General features: G+C 37.4%; 1 long non-coding RNA gene across 1 annotated transcript; it reads left to right on the top strand.

Moving 5' to 3' along the window:
- The first annotated feature begins 246 nt into the window (after positions 1–246).
- Positions 247–23703, top strand: LOC108587466. The gene is made up of 4 exons (XR_001906058.3): positions 247–974; positions 9573–9653; positions 22849–22942; positions 23432–23703. It is a non-coding gene; the product is annotated as an uncharacterized LOC108587466 (long non-coding RNA).
- Positions 23704–24005: the final 302 nt, after the last annotated feature.

Raw genomic sequence — 24005 nt, forward strand, 5'->3', positions numbered from 1 at the left:
TGAGGCAGGTGGGTCACTTGAGCCCAGGAGTTTGAGATCAGCCTGGGCAACATAGCAAGATCCTGTCTCTGAAAAAAAAAAATTAGCTGGATGTAGTGGCCCATGCCTATAGTCCCAGCTACTAGGAAGGCTGAGGTGGGAGAATGACTTGAGCCCAGGAGTTCAAGGTAGCAGTGAGCTATAATCGCACTACTGCATTCTAGCCTGCATGATAGAGCAAGATCCTGTTTCAAAAAAAAAAATTATAAAAACAAAATAAATTAAGTTACTTGATCAAAGTTAGTAAGTATAAAAGTATAAGAACTGAAATTTGTAACTTAGTCCATAGGTATATATTTTTAAGAATCAAAATATTATGTACTACATAGTGATATTATAAATAGATATTTGTTATAATGCTACTAAATGCCAGGTGCTGCTCTAGGGAATTTCTCCTTAACTACTACATTGAATCCATCACTAAGTACTATTACTTTTATCTCTTAAATATCTCCCAAATTCTTCCCTTTCTCTGCTTGGCCGATGGCACCAACCTAGTCCAAATCATTGTCATCTGCCATTGAGATGATGGCAGCAGTCTCCTCATAGACATACAAACATTCATTTCTGGGTCCACCCAATCCATTGTCTGCTCTGCAGTCAGAATGATTTGTTTCAGAGCAAAAATCTGCTTATATCATATTTTTGTGTGAAATCCTTCAAAGACTGTAGAATAAGTATTCAAATTTGAATGTCTGGACCTTTAGCTACTTGTACAGTCTTCAGTTAATCTCCTAAATGTTTCTCTTGGTGTTTCAATCACATTGAATTTCTTTCAGTTCCTTTAATCTCCTCTAGAGCTTTGACACAGGCTGTTCCTTAAACTGGAGCACATTCCTTTCTTTCTGTCCTTTAATTACCTTCAGTGTCGGATCTCCCATTAGTTATCACATCTTCCAGAAGCAAGGAAGCCTTCTTTGCCCTGGCTGTCTTGAGTAAGTCAATCCCTTCTTTGCAGGCTCTCATAAAACCTAACTTTCCTTTGTGGCATTTGCCAGAGTTAATTTTATGCATCATCATTTGATTAATGTCTGGTTTTTTTTCAACTAGCTGTAAGAAATATGAATGAACCTACATGTCTGTTTTTCCTCACCATTGCAATTTTAGAATTAGTATTGCAATACTATTTGTTGAATCAATAAATAATCAGCATTGACACAATGTCTGTCCTCAAGAATTTTATAATATAGGATATAGGCAAGTAACAGAAATTATAATGTCTTGGGTTAGGTGTTACAATAGGGTTACTAGATGCTGTGAGAGCAAAGAAGAGGCACTCAAACTGGACTTGTAGGCATGAGAAGGATACCTGAATGAATCAATGTCTCATCTAATATCTGAGGTATGAGTAGACATTAGCCAGGTGTGATTGACAGGTATGAGAGTGTGGTCTTGGAGAAAAGGAGAATGTTACAGGTAAGGTGAGCAGAGTAAGCAAAGATTACACAATGTGAAATAGAAGGTTCACTTGATGAGCTCAGAGATTTTCAGGGTGGCAGGGGCATAGAGAAGGAAGAAAAGTAGCATGTAAGAGACAAAAATCATGGAACTAAGCAGATATTATAGCAATCTGGAATGGGGAGTTCATTATAATATTGTAGTTTATTCTGAGAACAATGGCACTGAAAGAGTTTTCAGTAGGGACATAATCTTCCCCAGAGCTTTGACATGGGCTCTGTGTCTATCTAATATGCACAGATACTGTACATTTTAGAAATGCCATGGTTGTTGTAATCTAGGGAAAGATTAGAGTGTAGCAAGACTGAGGCAGGAAAAATGAGTTGTGACGTTGTTTCAGAAATCCTGGCAAGAGGTGATAGTGGCCTGGAGTAGGGTAGTGTCAGTGGACCTGGAGAGAAGTTGGTAAACCTGAGAAATAGTGGAAGGTGGATTCTACATGATAAGGTGACTGGGTGGATGTGGAAGGTGAGGAGGGGAGGTAATGAGAATGTCATCTTGGTTTCTTACTTGGATGGTGGTGGGGCTGTCTAATGAGAAAGGAAGCAGAAGAGGAGAATGCTGGGTGTGGTAGAATGGAGCACTTCAGGAAAATGCTGGGAAATGTTGCCTGTAGGACAGCTTAATGGAGATGCCCGTGAGGCAGTCGGGTGTATGGGATGGGAGCTGAAGAGAGTGATCTGGGTGGAAACCATAGGCCCCATCTCTGAGTCATCAGCACTAAGATGGTAATTGAAGTTACGGTGGAGGAAAATGTTCATCAGTAATGTTTTGAATGAGAAGAGAAGAGGACCTAGATGCAGCCTCTGAGAAATATGTAAATTTAAGGGATGTCAGAGGAAGGGAAGCTCACAAAGGGGAACCAAGAAAGACAGAAGCAAAGCCATGTGAAGTGCAGTTGACAGCTGGGGATAAATGTACTGTACAGAGGAGCTGTCTAAATTATAGAGCAACTGCTTAAAGGTTGAAGTACTCAAAGGCTCTAGTGAGAAGTAGGCAAGTGATGATTTTGATGAAGTATTGTTGTTATGTTTATTTGGTGGTGGAGAAGGAAGCTAGATTTCAGTGTGAGGGGAATGCACAGTAGATGAAATTCAGGGAACAGGTTGAGAACTGGCCTCATCAAGTTTTTTATGCACAGGATCCAGGGTCATGTGAGGTGATTTTTTTTTAAAGTACAAATACATGAACACTTAAAAATGCCCTTGGGAAGGACTCAATAGAGAGGAAGTGACTGAAGATAAAGAAATTTGAAGGGGTAATCAATACAGCAAGGGTATAAGAAGAAAGAAATTGGGGGATAACACTGAGCACATGGAGGGAAATTAGTCTTAAAGCAAGATGAGTAAAACCTCTTTCAGTGTAACTGTATGGAAGGGCCGGATGGATACACACACAGGTGAGTGTGTATGCTTGGTGTTACGAAGTTTTTTTTTTTAAAAAAAAAAACCCAAATCTGGTTGTTTTATTTGCTCTGTGAATTAGGATGTGAAGTCATCTGCTGAGAGTAAAAAGAAACATGAGTTTGAGGGTTTGAGATGATTTAAATAGCTTGAAACAACTACTAAGGATGAAAGAAGAGTGACGGCCTGAAAATCTCTTCTAAGTCACCATTTTTCATGACTTTATAGTATTTTGTTTTGTGGATGTAAAGTAATTATTTCAGCCATGATTTGTTAGTGGATCTCCAGGCTGGGTTTGCTTAGCTATTATCATTCATTGCAAGGGCTAGTATCAATAAATTTATTTAAAATGTTTATTAATTGTCTTCTATATGTAATATAGAGGGTACAGTGATAAGTAAGACATTATTAAAGTAATGAGCTTCAAATTTCATAGAAATCATGGCATTATTGGCTCTGAAATAAGAAGAATGTGAGAAGTTTCTTAAGAGAGGATCAAAACAAAAGTGTTACAGAAACACAGAGGAAGAAGAGAGTGATTATGGTTTTGGAGGTCCTCCAGAGGCTTAGTAGACAGGATAGCCTCTGATAATGACACCAAAGAATGGGTATCATTTTAAAGAAAAGAGTTTGAAGAAGGGCATCCATGTAAAGGGGTTGCCCAAACCAATGCATTCCAACAGGAATGTGCTGACTTCATATCACAATGGGGCATAGCATGGCTGGTTTGTCATAGAGAGAAATGAAAGAGAAAGGTGGGGATGGGGCTGGAAAGACGGGTTGTTACAATATAATGGAGGGAGAAGACTCAGATCTTTATTTTATAGACAAAGGTGTGCCATGATTCAAGTCCTCAAGAGACATAGACTCTTGTTGGAAGAAAGAACATAACAGATATTTGATTACATAATAAGGAAACATTTGTCACCAGTCAATAAGTACCAATCCTTGGCTTTGACCCATCACAGTTACACAGTGAATTCTTGTTGAATGAATGAAGGTCAAAGGTAGAAATTGTAAATGCAACTGTTATTCAGAATAGGAAGAACTTGGCTACAATGACTAACAAAAACTTCCCAAGTCACGTTTTCTTGTCTTTAAGGGAGTGGTTTGACATATTAATCCCTTCCACTCCTGTTTTCTTTCCCTCAAAATGCAAGCTGGCCACTGAAGATTGTTTTGTTCATTTTCGGAGACTTTATAACCATGATATACTTATCATTACTGATGGACATATGTAGATGCTAACAAAAGGGTCTCTCCCTTCCTTCCTTCCTTCCTTCCTTCCTTCCTTCCTTCCTTCCTTCCTCCCTCCCTCCGTCCCTCCCTCCCTCTCTCTGTCTCTCTCTCTTTCTTTCTTTCTTTCTTTCTTTCTTTCTTTCTTTCTTTCTTTCTCTCTTTCTTTCTTTCTTCAGAAGTTGATATAAGAAAACAACAATAGAACCCAAGGGTCTTTTCATAGGTGAGATAGTAGGAGAAAAGCTGTTCTCTCTCATCCAAACACTTCTTCCTGAGAGACTGTATATCATAGTGATAAGAAGAGTTTATTTGTATTGGCTCAGTATAAAATGAGTAGTCATGCCGTAATGATACATAAATGTATAGTATGATTAGGACTTGATTCAGTCAAACCTTTCACTGGCATTTACACCAGAAAATTCTAGCTGGAATTTGGCCTGTCTTGCAATGTGCCTCTGTCTTACTTACGTCTAGCATCTCCAATGGTGTTTTTGGTATCTCCCTGGAACTTAGTAGATGTGTGTGACATCTGCTACTGAGGCCAAAAAGTCCACATTGAAGTCAAAGAAATTACTCTGGAGTCTGTGTTTCTGTTTATTATGGTCCAGCCATCTCCTACCATTATAATGAGTGTTGCTTTGTGGGAGAGTAGAGGTCCATACTGGAATATGCGCATTTGCCACAATGAGTTAACCGGTAGTTGAGGTGATTGTGCAATTTGAAGTTTAATTCATTTCACGGAGAAGCAATACTTCGATGTTTCACTCAGTTTGACTTTCATTTTCATTAAATCAGATTGTGGGATTGGGTTTGGGAGTCCTTTCTCCCTTTGTGTTAATAGCCTGAAAAGATGTCATCTACACCTTTTTTTTTGAACAAAAGGGAAAGCAGACTAAAGATGGTCAGAGAACAGCTTACCAGGTAGCAATTTGGAGAAGATGAAAATTGTGTCAGACTTCTGTGAAGCTTTTGCTGCTCTGGCCTTAAAATCCCTCATCACCTCAGGGCCCTCCACTTTTCTGTTATGGCCAAGTATACACCCATAGTTAGACCCAATTAGCTCCCAAAGAGGACAGATTTTGTCTCTCTTACCCATTCAAATAGCTCCCCAACCCAAGATGAGTAGAGTTGACCCCCTCCCCTCTGACACTTGTTTCCATGGAAACCCAACAGGGAACAGGAAGAAGAGTCCAAAATTAGGCCTCTTTCAGGGGCCAAAATCCATTAGGCCTGCACATGTGACTATGGCTTCCTTCACATGGTTATTTTAAAGTAATGAACCTAAGCTTTTCCTGGGTCTGATTCATGCTTTTAAAAGGTAATGAGAGAACACTTTCTGAGAAAGAGGTTACCCTTAGTCTATGTTCATCACTAAAGGTAGACTTTCAGATCCTGCACCGCAAGATGAGGCCCTGTCATTCTGCTGTCATGTGAAAGCTGACATCAACTTAAGGCTTTGGTTTTACAGGGTAAATGCAGAGATGCTGCCAAGAGTTCCAGACGCTTTTAAGTTTTCTGCCTGATTTATCCTCCTTCCCAAGATTTTTCTCCATCCCTGTTCTTGGAGCCAAACCATGTTAGATATAGAATAGTGTGGAGTGCTGCCACATACAGAAAATGTTGTACAAGCAAGAAGGTGACCAGCATTATCTGAAGATCTACTATTTCCCAGGCCTTTTGATAGGGATACACACACACACACACACACAAATTGAATCCTAACAGTAACATTTTGAAGTAGATATTATCTCCAGACAGAGCTAATATTTTTGGTATATATGCTGATATTTGGGTGGTATATGTACTTCTTTCTCTCTCTCTCTCTGTGTGTGTGTGTGTGTGTGTACAGGTATATTGAAAAATATTTGCAAAATTTGCATGAATTGGATTATATTGTTGTAAAATCTTTCTACTTAAAAAATGGCATCATAGTATTTCATCATCCTAACACACCAAAGTTTATTTTCCAATCTTATATTGTGATTATTTAGTTTATTTCCAATCTTATATTCTTGGTTATTTAGGTTGGAAAATATTCCATCATATGTGCTATCACTAATTTATTTAACCACAGCTTTTTTATATTTAGTAATATCCTTTTTATTCCAACTCGAATAATATTGTGACAAATACTGTTGTGATCACTTTTGTATGTATTCGATAATTTTCTTATGATAAATTATTAGAAGCAAAATTACTAGATTAAAAGGCATGAATATTTTTAATGATACTTAATACATATTTCCAAGTTGGCCTGAAGAACAAATATTAATGCCTTATATCTGCCCTAGAAGTGTATGAGATGGCCCCTTTACCACATTCTTGCTAAACTAGGTACTTTCAATCGTAATTTATTAACCCGATGGGCAAAAGATAATATTTCATTTTAAGTTGAATTTTCTGATTAGAGTTTATCCCAAGTAAACTTTGTTGGTCAAGAAAAACAGAACTAATTTCTACTAAAGTAAGAAAAGTTAAGGATTATAATGTTAGTACCTAGGATGTATTTTGAAACAAAAAAATTAAGTGGGTTGATTAGAACTTTATTTTAGCTGTTCATGGTATTTAGGGACTCTTTCCCTATTGAATCATGCTGTGTATAATTGCATAAAGACACAGCAGGATAGATGTTTTTGAAAAAAATTCAGAAGCCAAATTGGAAAGGCAACCCTCATGATTCATATCCTTCTGACTTTATCAGTAATTATTTTGCAAGCATTTCCGTTCAGTTTGAAACTTGCCATTCATAGAAGTCACCATGTTTTTTTGGATATCATAGGACTATGCACTGGAAAATATGAATGGAGGAGGATTTTTGAGTTGTTGCAAAAAAATTGAAAGATTATGAGACCTGGAAATATCCCTTTTTAGTTTACAATTGTCTGTTTGCTTCTACATTTTAAAAAATCTTTAAAAAGGATGTAATATGCACACAATTTGGATAATGGTATACAATGAAAACAGTACTATACTACCTGGAAGGAAATTTGAGTTTTAACCCAGGATTTATTCAATAGGAAGCTGTGTAACTTTAGCTAGATTATATTACTTCTCTAGTCTTCAATATCACAATGTAGAAAATGAAAGAGATGGAATAGACAATGTTTATAGCCCTTTTCCAAACCCAATATTTAGCTCTATTTTTTTTCTGGGTGGGAAGAGAGATATCTTAGTGATTAATTTTTGCATAAGTAACCAAATTAACTACAAATCTGATATCTTTCCATTGAATATCCATGAATAACAGGAGGTATTGGGCAGAGAGATAATATTTTTTACTGTCTATCTACTGTTCTATATTTTTAACTTAAAGAGAGGAACGAAAATGTCCTGAATTTTCATGTTGACTATTAGGTTGGAGGTATATACTTCAAAGTATCAGGTGGCTGAAATTTTAGTTGTTCATTAAAAATGCATTCCATTCCTTGAATGTTTAATATCATTTTCCTAGCCAACAAGCAGAATGGACTATAACAGCTATTTTTCTCAGCTCAGCATGTTTTATAGCCCCGTTTCTGGTTTCTGGAGGAAATCCTAACCCACTCCTTGTGGTTTTGGTGGAGCTGTCAATCATAGTGTCTGCTCCCATACCTAAATCCACTCATTGAAATGCAGGTGACTGAGCCAGGCCAGTTAGAATCCACTCTGGGACTTTTTTGCTGCAGTTGGAGGGAAAGATTCTCTCTTCCCTTTGAATCTCAAGTTAAAACTTGTAGGGCTGACCTTGCCAGTGGCCATCATTCCCAACATGTGGAAGTAGCCTGTCTGCAAGAAGAAGGAGTCAGACTGACCAAGAAAGAGAATTAAAAATGGGTAGACCAAATGTCCATCAGTGACAGACTGGATTAAGAAAATGTGGCACATATACACCATGGAATACTATGCAGCCATAAAAAAGGATGAGTTTGTGTCCTTTGTAGGGATATAGATGCAGCTGGAAACCATCATTCTTAGCAAACTATCACAAGAACAGAAAACCAAACACCGCATGTTCTCACTCATAGGTGGGAACTGAACAATGAGATCACTTGGACTCGGGAAGGGGAACATCACACACCGGGGCCTATCTTGGGGAGGGGGGAGGCGGGAGGGATTGCATTGGGAGTTATACCTGATGTAAATGATGAGTTGATGGGTGCTGACGAGTTGATGGGTGCAGCACACCAACATGGCACAAGTATACATATGTAACAAACCTGCACGTTATGCACATGTACCCTAGAACTTAAAGTATAATAATAACAAAAAATAAATTAAAAAAAAATAAAAAATAAAAAATAAAAAAAATAGAAATGGGTAGACATGAATAACTCTGATGATACTGGTTATGTCCCGGAATCCTGCAGTATACACATGATTCAATGATGCCATTTTGAAAATTAAGCTTTTTGAATTGTTTTCCAATATTATCAATTGAAATGATCCTAATATAGCAAATAAAAGGGGAGTTAAAACCAAAAACAAAATTGTCTCCGAATACTTCTTTTTGGAGGCTTGTTTAGTACATACATGCATTCTGATGAATAGTGAAAAATAATTATAATGATTATTATACAATAATCATTGTATTATATATACATTGTATTATACAATAATATAATATATAATATATATAATAAAATGATTATTATACAATAATCATTGTATTATCAAACAAAGAGCTCTGGGTTGGTAGTTTGGACTAGAGGTATGCTTATCAAATATGTACTTCTTGGGTCAAAACTCCCAACAAAATATGAGACATTATTATAAAGCTACAGAGAATTAAAAACTACTTGGAAAAGTTATTGCACATTTGTAACAGATTTTAACATGTGCACATTTGAAATAATGGTACTGTTGGTAAGAATCCTGAAAAGAAAATTAAGAGCACTGGGCTGAAGTCCCAGTTTTATATTTAAAGGTGTGCTGCCATGGGTAGGTGACTTTTCCCTGGGACTTAGTGTCCTCTTTTGTGAAATGAGGTGTTCGGGATTTGTCGCCCTACAGGTCTTTTTAGTTCAGAAGCTCTCTCTTCTCCTCTCATCCCCTCTCTTCTCATCTCTGCTTTTTTTCCACTATGGTGTATAATTCTGATATCTCAAGTCGTGAGAGGCATAAATGAGCTGGAGAATTTACACGGAAGGGTGGTCATGTAATCAAGGTAAGAAAAACACAAAAGCAAAGGATTCTTCAAATTGGAAAATAGTTTGGGAAGGACCAGATCAAGATTAAACGCACTTTGTGGTTCACCAAACCATTTTCCCTTTTGCTTCTGAGCACATACTAGATTATATTTCTGGCTATGATTGCAGTGAGGTGTGGCCTAGTGAATGAGTTATTGCCAATAAGCTATTAGAATAAATGATGTACACCACCTGTAGGACTGTACCCTAAACTTCCCACTAAGTCCTCTACATTCATTCTTTTCTTTTCTCTACGGATTGAATGCAGAGGATCCAGTGGTGGACTCCAAAGGCTGTCAGGATAGATGGAAAGAGCCTGGGTCCACGAATGACTGCATGGAGCAAAGCCGTAAGTCTTTTTCTTTATTGATTTATGTATCCTCCCTTATCTCACTTATTTATTCATTTATGTAACATGGGCCAACATTACCCTTCACCAAAATACCTTTAATAGCACTGCTAAGGACAGAATGCTCAGTTGAATGGACTCTGACCCTGACTCATTGTTTTATTTTTATTTTTTTCTATTTAAATAAAATACGAAGCAGTAGAATACAGGTTTTAGGGATAGTAACTGATTTTTTCATTCTGTACCCGGACATTTAGCATTATGTACCTGTTACAGCCTGATATGGTGTGGATCTGTGTCTCTGCCCAAATCTCATGTGGATTTGTAATCCCCAGTGTTGGACGTGGGGCCTGGTGGGAGACAATTGGATCACGGGGTCTGAGTTCTTACAAATGGGTTAGCGTCATCCCCTTGGTGGTGTTCTTGTGATAGTGAGTGAGTTATTGTAAGATCTGGTTGTTTAAAAGTGTGTAGCACCTCCCTCTTCTCTCTCGGTCCTGTTCTTGCCAAGTAAGATGTCTGCTCCCGCTCTGTCTGCCATGATTGTAAATTTCCTGAGGCCTCCTCAGAAACAGAAGCCACTATACTTTCTGTAGAGCCTACAGAACCGGGAGCCAGTTAAACTTTTTTTCATTATAAACTATCCAGTCTCCGATATTTCTTTAGAGCAGTGTGTGAACGGACTATTACACGGCCATTGCAAGTTTCAGCAACTCAACACCTCTTTATTTGTTTTATCCATCATTACAGTTCTGATGCCTGTTGTGCCTTTCTTAATCTTCCTAAAGAGAGCTCCCAGAGTCTGTGATCTCCTCCTGAAAACTTCGTTGACTCTTTTGTCTTCACTCTGCAGCAAAGGGATAAATATTCTCTTGACTAGCAGGGATTATTTATGGCAAAGGTTTCCTCAATGTCAATTTGTCCACAGAGGGAAGCACAACTCCAAGGGCATGTTCTTCTCTGGATGCCAGACCCAACTCCCATCAGCAGTAACGAGCACTACGTGTGTGACTGTTGCCTTTTCTAGGCCACTGCAGCATAGAGAGGAGCCTTTTCTCATCCATCACGTCACCATCAACGCTTGTTCACTCACTTCTTTCTTTCCTAAATAGCTTTCCAAACGAGAAAGTGGAAACATTCCATCGTTTATCTCTGAACAAAATGTTCTTTTCAGTAACAGCGATAAGGTCTTCCAAAGCCAAAAGGTCTTCCAAAGTCCAGCACCGTCCTGTGTCCTTGCTCTCCCTGGACACAGGACCATGCTAAAGGACGTGGCCCTCATGGAAAGGTCAAATCTTGATTATTTATAGGGCTGATTGTAACCTCTTGAAGCTGAGGCACTCTGACTTCTTTGGATTTAACACAGTAAGTACTTGGCATCCTGCTAGGTGAGCAGCAGATGTTCCATAACCATAGCCGGGTACTTGCTATGGCCTTGCAGCTGTGGTGGAGGCAAGACTACCCACGAGTAGTAGAGGCGATATAGATATATCTGGCCTTGGCCAGAGATGCTGTGAGACATTCTACAGTGCTCAGAGCAGCCTGTGTCACAAAGCAGTCTGTCCCAAAGTGTCAACAGTTGGGAGGCTGAGAAATCCTACCCTAGAGTCAGTTTCTATGGCTCATAATTAATAACTTTTCTAAAATAGGTGATATTATTAACCCTATTTTATGATGAGGGAAGAGATTGAATTAGATTAAATAAAATGTTTAGGAATAAATACCAAAGATAGCCTGGTAAAGGAGAGATTCATGTTAGTCCAGATTTTAATGATCTTTTGTTAGGGAAACTACTGGTGTTTTTTGACAAAAGGCACAATTTGACTGTAGTGGCTTTGTAACATGTCAACTTGGCTACAGTGACCTACATTTCCCCAAATCCCTATTTCTTGCATGTTTCTGGATAGGATTGAACAAAAGAGATATTTTGGGGTGAGATATGTGGGGCAGATGTGATGCAGCTGCCCTTTTGTAGTTCACACGTATTGTCACTGACTTGCAGGCTCACCCATGGTGTGAGGTTGGAGCCAGCCCACAAGCATTTCACTTTCCCTTGGATCTTCCTCCAATTCTTGCAACTGTTGGGTTAGATGTGTGTGTAGTTCTGTGAGGGAAGGGCCTAGCTTCTGTAGGACACCCACTATAACAAGAACAGACAGGGGTTTCTGTCTGTGCTTGTGGGCTCCGGCTTGTGACTGTGGTTCTAGCTTGATCTTGCTTACTCCCATATAACATTCATCTTCTCTTCCCGACTGTCTGCCTTCTGGACTTGAAGTTTCACCATCAGACAGGATGACAACCATCCCACAGTGACTGCTTAACCAGCTCTCACAATTGTAGGAAGTCAAATCTCTGTAGCAAATAATATGTGTGGATGTGCATATAGACAGAAACACAGATACAGACATACACACACCCACATATATATGTAGTTTTGCTTCTCTGATTGTGCCTTGATATAACTGGTAACATTTTTGATAAAAGTTATTGTTATGAGAAAGTCATAAATTAATAACTACATACAAAGTTTTGAATAAAGTGAAAAAAACACTTATAATCCCCTCATCTTAAAATAACTACTATTCAGTTCTGTAATCACCTTCCTCTTTCCACAGGTATACATTAAAACAGAAAAGCAATTGTCATATAAATGAAAACGTGTGCATCTCTAGGTATCCATTTATTTTTTGCCTTAACTTCCTAACTTCTATCATATTCATATCCAGTGTTCTCTGCCGCCAGTGAGGTGGACATTGATATCTCTATTCCTCGCTTTAACATCCAACATTGAAATGGGGAAAATACTTCTTACATACTCTTGTACTGTGCTGTGTTATAGCATCTTGTGCTGTGCTCAGCTATAGAAAAAACATAACTTTCCTTGGGATCTCAATTTATTAGCAACATATATTTTTAATTTTTAAATATATTTGTGTAATATCCTCAACAGCTTGGAGGACGTCGTGAGGTATAGGATGAAAGGCAATTCGAGAAGTCCACTGCCTCCTGTCCTCAAATTTACTCTTTCCCTGCTTTAATGATTCATAACCCTTTGCAAAGGGGATGGGCCTTCATCCCCTCTGTCCTTAGGGTAAAGTTTCTTTCCATGAGGAGGATGGCAATGTAATTTGTTGTCCATTCTAGGACTTTCTTGAGAGAAGAGGGTGTATGACTAACAATTATGCTGGGACAGAGGGCACAGATATTATCTTACTTATGAGGCTGCCTGGCCTGTCATGAAACAGACCATTCTTATGTCAAACCCATCTTAGCTGGGACAGAGGCATTTTTACTTATTTATAGTCATACTCTATATTGCACTATTTTACAGACCACCAACAATGTATGAGTTCCAAGTTCACTACATTCTCACTAACACTTGTTATTTTCCATTTGAAAAGAAAATTCTAGCCATACTAATGGGTGCAAAATGACATCTCATTATGGTTTTAATTTGCATTTGCCTAATGACAATGATTTTGAGGATATTTTCATGTCCTTATTGACTAATTATTTATCTACTTTGGAGAAATGTCTATTTAGGTTCTGTATCCAAATTTTAATTGGGTTATTTGACTTTTTGTTGTGAGTTCTTTGTATATTCTTTATACTAGGCCCTATGGTTTGCAAAAATTTTCTCCCATTATGTAAATTGTCTTTTCACTTTCTTGGCAGTGTCCTTTAATGTACCTAAGTTTTTATTTTTGATGAAGTTGAATTTATCTTTTTATTTTGTTGCTTGTGTTTTTGGTGTCATTTTTAAGAAACACTATCTACCCTATGGTTAAAAATATTTAACCCTATATTTTCTTCCAAGAGTTTTAGAGTTTATCTCTTACATTTAGGCTTTTGATTCTTTTTGGGCTAATATTTGTATATGGTGTGTGGTTGGAGTCTAAATTCATTCTTATGTATATAGATATCCAATCATCTCAGTAGCATTTGTTGAAAAGACTGTTCTTTCCCCATTGAATGTATCAGTGCCTCTGTCAAAACCCAACTGACCCTAGAGCTATGAGTTTATTTTTGAACTCCCAATTCTATTTCATTGATCTGTATATCTATCCTTATGCCAGTAACATACTGTCTTGACTATTGTGACTTTGTAATAAGTTTTGGAGTTGGGCAGTTATATGTTTCAACTTAGTTCTTTTTTATAATTCATTTGGCTATTCAAGGGCTCTTGCAATTCCATATGAATTTTAGTTTCAGCTTGTCCATTTTCATGTGATTCATATGTAGATAGAGCTAGTCTTACTTTCTTCCTTTCCCATGTAGGTGCTTACCCTGTCCGCCAACCTACCTTCCCTCCTTCTTCCTTGCCCCCAATTGACCCTGACTGGAACTGTCAGTCAAATGTGGAACAGAAATGGGGAGAGTGAACATCCTTGTCTTGTTCTTGATTTTAGGACCAAAGTTTTTAACATTAAGTATGATGTCAGCAGGAGGTTTTTCATAGATGTCTTTTATCAGGTTGATGAAGTTCATTTCTGTTCCTAGTTAGTTGATTTTTTTAATTATGAAAGGATGTTGGTTTTTGTCAAATGCTTTTTCTCTATTTTCTGAGATAATTATATGGATTTTGCTTTTATTCTATTGACAAGGAGTATTATATTAATTTATTTTTAGATGTTAATCCAACTTTGCATTCTCAGTGAGTCACGGTTTATAATCATTTTAATATGCTGCTGAATTTTGTTTGCTCATATTTTGTTGAAGATGTTTGCATCTATATTCATATGAGGTATTAATTGGTGGTTTCCTTTTCTTGCAGTGTTTTTGTCTGGCTTTGGTATTAATAGTAGCCTGATATAATAAGTGAGAAAGTGTTTCTTCCATTTCCATTTTTTTGGAAGAATTTGTGAAGGATTAGTTTTAATTTTTCTTTCTGTGTTTGGTGAAGTTCACCAGTGACACCATCTTCACTGGGATTTCCAGTGATAAATGGAAATTTTGATTATGAATTCAATCTTTTTTTGTTGTTGTTATAGGTCTATTTATATTTTCTATTTCTTTTTGAGTATGTTTTGGCAGTTTGTGTGTTTAGAGGATTTGCCAATATCATTTAGGTTATTCAATTTCTTATTATCTTTTCATTTCTGTAAGGTCTGTAGTAATGTCCCCACTTGCATTCCTAACTTTAGTAATTTGAGTATTCTCTTTTTTTCTTGGTCAATTTAGGTAAAGCTTTGTTAATTCTGTCAATATTTGGAAAGAACTAAATTTTCGTTTTGTTGATTCTCTATTCTTTTTTACTCTTTATTTTGTTTATCTCCACTGTAATCTTTATTATTTACTTCTTTATGCTGGCTTTGGGCTTACTTTGTTATTGCTTTTCTAGCTTCTTAAAGTAGAAGGCTAGGCTATTGACTTCAAATCTTCTTTACAAATGGGGTCATTTATGGCTACATATTTCTCTCTGAGCACTACTTTCACTGCATTCCAGTTTTGGTATGCTGTGTTTTTATTTTCATATATTTGACATTTCCTTTGATTTCTTCTTTGACACATTGGTTGATTAAGAATGTGTTGTTTAATTTTTGTAAATTCATGAAGTTTCCAGATTTTCTGTTGTTATTCATTGTAACTGCATTCCATTGTCATTAAAGAAGGCTTCATATTATTTCAATCTTTTAAAGTTTATTGAGACTAATTTCATTGCCTAAAATATAGTCTTTCCTCATGAATTTTCCATGTGCATTTGGGAAGAAGAGTGAATTAAGAAAGCATAAGGAGAAAATCACAATGTCTTTTGTGACCTAGCCTTGAAGTTATTGTTCCATAATTTTTGCAATCGTCTATTGGTTACACAACCCATCCTTATTCAGTGTGGGGAGGATTATATAAGTACATGGACACTAGAAGGTAATAATCATTCAGGGTCATGTCAAAACCTGACAAGCATAATCTTCACTCTGGTTCCCAGTGATTCACAACCCTCACATGTGCAAAATATACTCACTCACTTACAAGGCTCCAAAAAGTCTCACCCTATTACAATATTACACAAAGTCCAGAATCTCCTTATTTAAATGGTCCAGATGTGAATGGGGCTTCTAGGTTACTCCTTAAGAACATTTCCTTGCTTATGTTTTCTCTCAAGCTGAAGATCTGTCAACTAAAACTTAAGTTATTTCTTCTACTCGCACTCAACATAGAATCATGCCACTCCCATAAGATAGTAGCTATAAAATATCCTGTTCAGGGGTGAGAAGTCTCCTGGCCAGAACTCGGGGGAGGATGCAAATTAGGCATGTATATTTCACAGGCAGGGGAAGACCTAAGCCCTTTTTTCTCACAGCTGGGAGGCAGGTCACCTCAGGCAAGTTTTCAAGCCCATCACCCTCCACCTGGAAACAGACTCCCTGGGCTGTTGGTAAGGGGCATAGTGTGAGTGAGAAAGGCCTTTTGGATTGCATGGGAGCTGGGTGAGGCCTGTGACTGTGGCTTTCCCCCACGTTCCTGACAACCTGCATGACTCAGCAGAGACAACCATAATCCTCCCCTACACAACTGCAGTGACCTGGGAATCTTACCCGAATACTCCACAGCAGACTCAGCCAGACATGCCCAAGGAGAATCTGAGCTCAGACCTGCCTAGCCCCATCCCCACCTGATGGTCTTTCCCTATCCACCCTGGTAATGAAAGATAAAGGGCATATAATCTTGGGGGTTCTAGGGCCCTGCCCACTGACCAGTCCTTCTCCACACTACTACAGCTGATGCTTTCTGGAAAGTACCACCTCCTGGCAGGAGACCAATCAGCACAAAAATAGAGCATTAAACCATCAAAGCTAAGGGCCCTCCCAGAATCCGTTGTACCCTCCACCACCTCCCCTGGAACAGGAGTTGGTATCCATATCTGAGAGACCCATGGACAGTTCACATCACAGGACTTGGTGCAGACAACCCCCAGGACCAGCCCAGAGCTGGGTAGACATGCTGGGTGGCTAGACGCAGAAGTGAGACAACAATCACTGCAGTTTGGCTCACAGGAAGCCACGTCCATAAGAAAAGCGGGAGAGTACTACCACCCTATGGGCCAAAAGAATCTGAACAGCTTTCAGCCCTAGATCTTCCCTCTGACAGAACCTACTCAAATAAGAAGGAACCAGAATACCAACCCTGGTAATACAACAAAACAAGGCTCTTCAACACCCCTCCAAAAATTACACTAGTTCACCAGCAATGGATCCAAACCAAGAAGAAATCCTTGATTTACCTGAAAAAGAATTCAGAAGGTTAGTCATTAAGATAATCAGGGAGGGACCAGAGAAAGGCAAAGCCCAATGCAAAGAAATCCAAAAAATGACACAAGAAGTGAAGGGAGAAATATTCATGGAAATAGATATCTTAAAGAAAAAACAATAAAAAATTCAGGAAACTCTGGACACGCTTTTAGAAATGCAAAGTGCTCTGGAAAGTCTCAGCAATAGAATTGAACAACTAGAAGAAAGAAATTCAGAGCTCAAAGACAAGGTCTTCTAATTAAACCAATCCAACAAAGACAAAGAAAAAAGAATAAGAAAATATGAACAAAGCCATCAAGAAGTCTGGGATTATGATAAACCACCAAACCTAAGAATAATCTTCTTCCGAGGAAGAAGATAATTCTAAAAGCCTGGAAAAACATATTTGGAGGAATAATCAAGGAAAACTTCCCTGGCCTTGTGAGAGAGCTAGACATCCAAATACAAGGATAAAAAACACCTGGGAAATTCATCGCAAAAAGATCTTTGCCTAGGCACATTGTCATCAGGTTATCCAAAGTCAAGACAAAGGAAAGAATCTTATGAGCTGTGAGACAGAAGCACCAGGTAACTTATAAAGGAAAAGTTATCAGATTAACAGCAAATTTCTCAGCAGAAACCCTACAAGCTTGAAGAGATTCAGGACCTATCTTCACACTCTTCAAACAGAACAATTATCAGCCAAGAATTTTGTATCCAGCAAAACTAAGCATCATATATGAAGGAAAAAATACAGTTGTTTTCAGACAAACAAATGCTGAGAGAATTCACCATTACCAAACCACCACTACAATAACTGCTAAATGAGCTCCAAATCTTGAAACAAATCCTGGAAACATATGAAAGCAGAGCTTCTTTAAAGCATAAAGCACACAGGACCTATAAAACAAAAATACAAGTTATAAAGTAAAAACAAACAAACAAACAAAAGTACACAGGCAACAAAGAGTGTGATGGAGGCAACAGTACCTCACATTTCAATACTAACATTGAATGTAATTGGCCTAAATGCTCTTTCTTAAAATATACAGAACTGCAGAATGGATAAGAACTCACCAACCGACTATCTGCTGCCTTCAGGAGACTCACGTAACACATAAAGACTCACATAAACTTAAAGTAAAGGGATGAAAATGGACACCAAAAGTGAGCAGGGGTAGCTATTCTTATATCAGACAAAACAAACTTTAAAGCAACAGCAGTTAAAAGAGACAAAGAGGGACAGTATATAATGGTAAAAGATCTCATCCGACGAGAAAATGCCACAATCCTACACATATATGCACCTAACACTGGAGCTCCTAAATTGATAAAACAATTACTAATAGACCTAAGAAATGGGATAGACAGCAACACTGTAATAGTGGGGGACTTCAATACTTCACTGACAGCACTAGACAGGTCATCAAGACAGAAAGTCAACAAAGAAACAATGGATTTAAACTATACCTTGGAACAAATTGACTTAACAGACATATACAGAACCTTTCATCTAACAACCTCAGAATACACATTCTATTCAACAGCACATGGAACTTTCTCCAAGGTAGACCACATGATAGGCCCTAAAAAGAGCCTTAGTAAATTTAAGAAAATTGATATTATATCAAGCACTCTCTCAGACCACAGTGAAATAAAACTGGAAATCAACTCCAAAAGGAACCTTCGAAACCATGCAAATACATGGAAATTAAATAACGCTCCTGAATGAGCATTGGGTCAAAAATAAATTCATGATGGAAATTAAAAAATTCTTTGAACTGAATGACAATAATGACAAAACCTATCAAAACCTGTGGGATACAGCAAAGGTGGTGCTAAGAGGAGAGTTCATAGCCCTAAATGCCTGCATCAAAAAGTCTGAAAGAGCACAAATAGACAATCTAAAGTCACACCTCAAGGAACTAGAGAAACAAGAATAAGCCAAACCCAAACCCAGCAGAAGAAAGGAAATAACCAAGATCAGAGCAGAACTAAATGAAATTGAAACAAAAAAAAATACAAAATATAAATGAAACAGAACTGATTCTTTAAAAAATAAGTAAAATTTATGGACCATGAGCAAAATTAACCAAGAAAAGCATAGAGAAGATCCAAATAACCTCACTAAGAAATGAAACAGGAGATATTACAATTGACATCATTGAAATACAAAAGATCATTCGAGCCTACTATGAACACCTTTATGCACGTAAACTAGAAAACCTAGAAGAGGTGGATAAATTCCTGGAAAGATAAAACCTTCCTAGCTTAAATCAAGAAGAACTAAATAACCTGAACAGACAATAACAAGCAGTGAGATTGAAATGGTAATTTTAAAATTACCAACAAAAAAAGTCCAGGACCAGACAGATTCACAGCAGAAATCTAACAGACATTCAAAGAAGAACTGGTACCAATCCTTTTGACACTATTCCACAAGACAGAGAAAGAAGGAACCCTCTCTAATTCATTCTATGAAGTCAGCATCACCCTAATACCAAAACCAGGAAAGGACATAACCAAAAAAGAAAACGACAGACCAATATCCTTGATGAACATAGATGCTAAAATCCTTAACAAAATACTAGCTAACCGAATCCACCAACAACATATCTAAAAGATAATCCACCATGATCAAGTGGGTTTCATACCAGGGATGATTTCACATAGGCAAGTCAATAAATGTGATACATCACATAAACAGAATTAAAAACAAAAATCACATGATCATCTCAATAGATACAGAAAAAGCATTCGACAAAATCCAGCATTCCTTTATGATTAAAACTCTCAGAAAAACCAGCATACAAGGGACATACCTGAATGTAATAAAAGCCATCGATGACAAACCCACAGCCAACATAATACTGAATGTGGAAAGGTTGAAAGCATTCCCTCCGAGAACTGGAACAAGACAAGGATGCCCACTCTCACCACTCCTTTTCAACATAGTACTGGAAGTCCTAGCTGGAATAATCAGATAAGAGAAAGAAATAAAGGACATCCAAATCAGTAAAGAGGAAGTCAAACTGTCACTGTTTGCTGACAACATGATTGTTTACCTTGAAAACCCTAAAGGCTTCTCTAGAAAACTCCTAGGACTGATAAAAGAATTCAGCAAAGTTTCTGGACACGAGATTGATGTACACAAATAAGTAGCTCTTCTATACACTAACAGCAACCAAGCAGTCAATCAAATCAAGATTGATTGACTCAACCACTTTTACAATAACTCCAAAAAAAAGAAAGAAAGAAAGAAAGAAAGAAAGAAATGCTTAGGAATATACTTAACAAAGGATTCAAAAGACCTCTACAAGGAAAACTACAAATCATATTCTTTTCAAGACACAAACAAATGGAAACACATCCCATGCCCATGGATGGGTAGAATCAATATTGTGAAGATGACCATACTGCCAAAAGCAATCTATAGGTTCAGTGCAATCCCCAACCAAATACCCCCATCATTCTTCACAGAATTAGAAAAAACAATTCTAAAATTCATATGGAAGCAAAAAAAGGCCTCAATAGCCAAAGCAAGACTAAGCAAAAAGAACAAATTTGGAGGCATCACACTACCTGATTTCAAACTATAGTATAATGCCATACTCACCAGAACAGCGAGGTACTGGTATAAAAATAGGCACATAGACCAATGGAACAGAATAGAGAACCCAGAAATAAACCCAAATGCTTACAACCAACTGATCTTTAACAAAGCAAACAAAAACAGAAAGTGGGGAAAGAACACCGTTTTCAACAAATGGTACTGGGATAATTGGCTAGCCACATGTAGGAGAATAAAACCGGATCCTCATCTCTCACCTTATACAAAGTCAACTCAAAATAGATTAAGGACATAAACTTAAAACCTGAAACTATGAAAATTCTGGAAGACAATATTGGAAAAACCTTTCTAGACATTGGCTTAGGCAAGCATTTCATGACCAAGAACCCAAAAGCAAATGCAATAAAAACAAAGATAAATAGCTGAGACCTAATTAAACTAAAGAGCTTTTCCATGGCAAAAGGAACAGTCAGCAGAGTAAACAGACAACCCACAGAATGGGAGAAAATCTTCACAATCTATTTATCTGACACAAGACTAATATCCAGGGTTTACAACAAACCCAAACAAATCAGTAAGAAAAAAAAATCCCATCTAAAATGGACTAAGGACATGAATAGACAATTCTCAAAAGAAGATACACAAATGGCCAAGAAATATATGAAAAACTGTTCAACATCATTAATGATCAGGGAAATGCAAATCAAAACCACAATTCAAAACCACCTTTTGCCTGTGAGAATGGCCATAATCAAAAAATCAAAAAACAGTAGATGTTGGCGTGGATGCAGTCAACAGGAAACACTTCTACACTGCCGTTGGGAATGTAAGTTAGTACACCCATTATGGAAAACAGTGTGGAGATTCCTTAAAGAACTAAAAGTAGAACTACTGTTTGATCCCGCAATCCCACTACTGGGATCTACCCAGAGGGAAAAAAAAGTCATTATTCGAAAAAGACACTTGCACATGCTTGTTTATAGCAGCACAATTCACAATTGCTAAATCATGGAGCCAACACAAATGCCCATCAACCAATAAGTGGATAAAGAAACTGTGAGATATATATGTATATATATATGATGAAATACTACATCATATATGTGATGAAATATATATATGATGAAATACTATTCAGCCATAAAAAAGAGTGAATTAACATTTGCAGTGACCTGAATGAGATTGGAGACTATTATTGTAAGTGAAGTAACTCAGGAATGGAAAACCAAACGTTGTATGTTCTCACTGATATGTGGGAGCTAAGCTATGAGGACGTAAAGACATAAGAATGATACAATGAACTTTGGAGAATTCGGGGAAAAAGTGGGAGGGGCAAGAGATAAAAGACTACAAATATGGTGCAGTGTATACTGCTTGGGTGATGGGTGCACCAAAATCTCTCAAATCACCACTAAAAAACTTACTCATGTAACCAAGTACCACCTGTACCCCAATACCCCAATAACTTATGGAAAAAAAATCTCCTGTTCAAAAGGGGAGAAATAGAAGGTATACAGGAATCACTAGTCCATAGCCATTCTGAAAATCATCAAGGCACAGGTAGTAGTTTCTTAAATAGGATTAAAGACTTGAGAGTAATTCCTTATGGCTCTTTGCTCTGCCTTCTAGGCTCTTGTCTCTATTTTGTGTCTCTGAGTTATTTTTACTTTATTTTATTTTTTTGTAAAAGGTAGCCATATTTTCAGGTGTGCAGTTTTCTCAGGGATTTCAAAGACCTCTTTTCATTTTATCTGTATCTGTTCCTTTCAATCCAAGCTAGTGGCATTTCTGCTAACTCATTTTTCTTAAAAACCTTTGTGACTGTCCTGGGAATTTTACTGGGGTTCATTTCACTAGACAAAAGTTACCTCTATGAATCTCTTTAAGATAACATCTTTTTTTTGTTTTCCTTTAAGCTTCTGCTGAGATTATCGTAGAACAACATTCTTCAATTCCTTTGAAGCTCTAATGTTTTACTGTATGAAATTACCTTAGATCTCTATGGAGTCTTAATCGAAGTAAAGAAGCAAGCACAAAAAGCAGCATCTTAGAATCCAGTAAGAGACTGGGGGATGAGGAGGGTCTATCCTTAGAATAAATCAGAATTATGGGGTCTCTGGTTTCTACCACACATAACTTATGAGGCTTAATTAGTCCTTCTGCTTCCAAAAAAGAGAGGTTCCCCAAGTGGAAAAAGAGAAAAGGGCCTCCTAGTTAGCACCCACCTATATTAGTTGAATGGTGTTTTGATTCACATGTTCAGGCATAGCTGAAAATTTGTTGAAATTCTAAAAATTGAATAATGCATGATACATGCTGTGTCCCAGGATTTGCTTTATTATCTAAATTTTGCACACTTTAATATGCCTCCCAAGAAGGTGTCTTGTTTATTAAGGATCACAAGAAAACAAAAGAGATACAAGAACTGCAGAGAAGAGAAAATGATTTTGCCAAAGTATTTCGACGCTGTGGTACATGAATTTAAATTAGTAAGTGAATCTATTTCTGCATAAATTTTATTTAAAGACAAATGGTTTTGTTCCTTCCCAATGAAATGAATACCAGACATTAGTGTGAAATAGCACCCAATTATTAGCTACTGAGAGGACCTGATTGTCATGGTGTGAACCTGCATAAAAATCAAATAAATAAGCAATGACACAATGGAACAAAATATTGTGGACTTGGTCCTATACATTGGGTGAATTATAAATCATGTCTACATGGCTAGGGTCACCGGGAGCAAAGACCACACTTAAGACTTCAGCTTAGAAAACTGTTTGCTATGGACTGAATGTTTGTGTGCACCCAAAATTCATATGTGGAAATCCTAACCCCATTGTGATAGTATTAGGAGGTGGGGCTATTGTAGGTAATTAGATTATGAGATGGGAGCCCTCATGATGGTATGAATGCTCATGAAAGAAGAGACACAAGTGAACTTATAACCCCTCTCTCTCTGCTCTTTGCTCTGTGAGAATACAAGAAGACAGCTGTCTGCAAACCAAGATGGATGCCCACACTAGACATCACATCTGCCTGCACCTTGACCTTGGAATTCCCAGTCTCCAGAACTCTAAGAAATAAATGTTTGCTGTTTGAGCCACCTGGTCTATGGTATTCTGATATAGCATCCCAAACTGTCTTAGGCACGATTTCTCCACTTCATGTGAACACATGAAGGGATTATGTGTTTGTTTGTGTTTCCAAGAAGACAACAGGTTTTCAAATAAAATTACTCATCCATTTATTTTGTCTTTTTATTAATTTAAGAATAGTTATTTATATACCTCTGATGTACATAATTCTCCTAACCAGTTGTGAATCTTACCTTTGAAAAAGAAATGGCTTACATATTCATATACTTTCAAAAATTAATTGAGTACCTTTTCTATAACAGGTTTTATGTTAACTGCTGAGTGTACACAGATGAATAAGGGAGACTCTCAGCTCCTTAGAGAACATATGGTAGAGTTTAGGAGACAATTTCAATATAATACAAAATTTGCTACTGGGTAAGATGGGTGTTGGGGCATAAGAAATCATGAATGT

This window comes from Papio anubis, chromosome 8 (assembly GCF_008728515.1).
Source record: "Papio anubis isolate 15944 chromosome 8, Panubis1.0, whole genome shotgun sequence".
Classification (NCBI taxonomy): domain Eukaryota; kingdom Metazoa; phylum Chordata; class Mammalia; order Primates; family Cercopithecidae; genus Papio; species Papio anubis.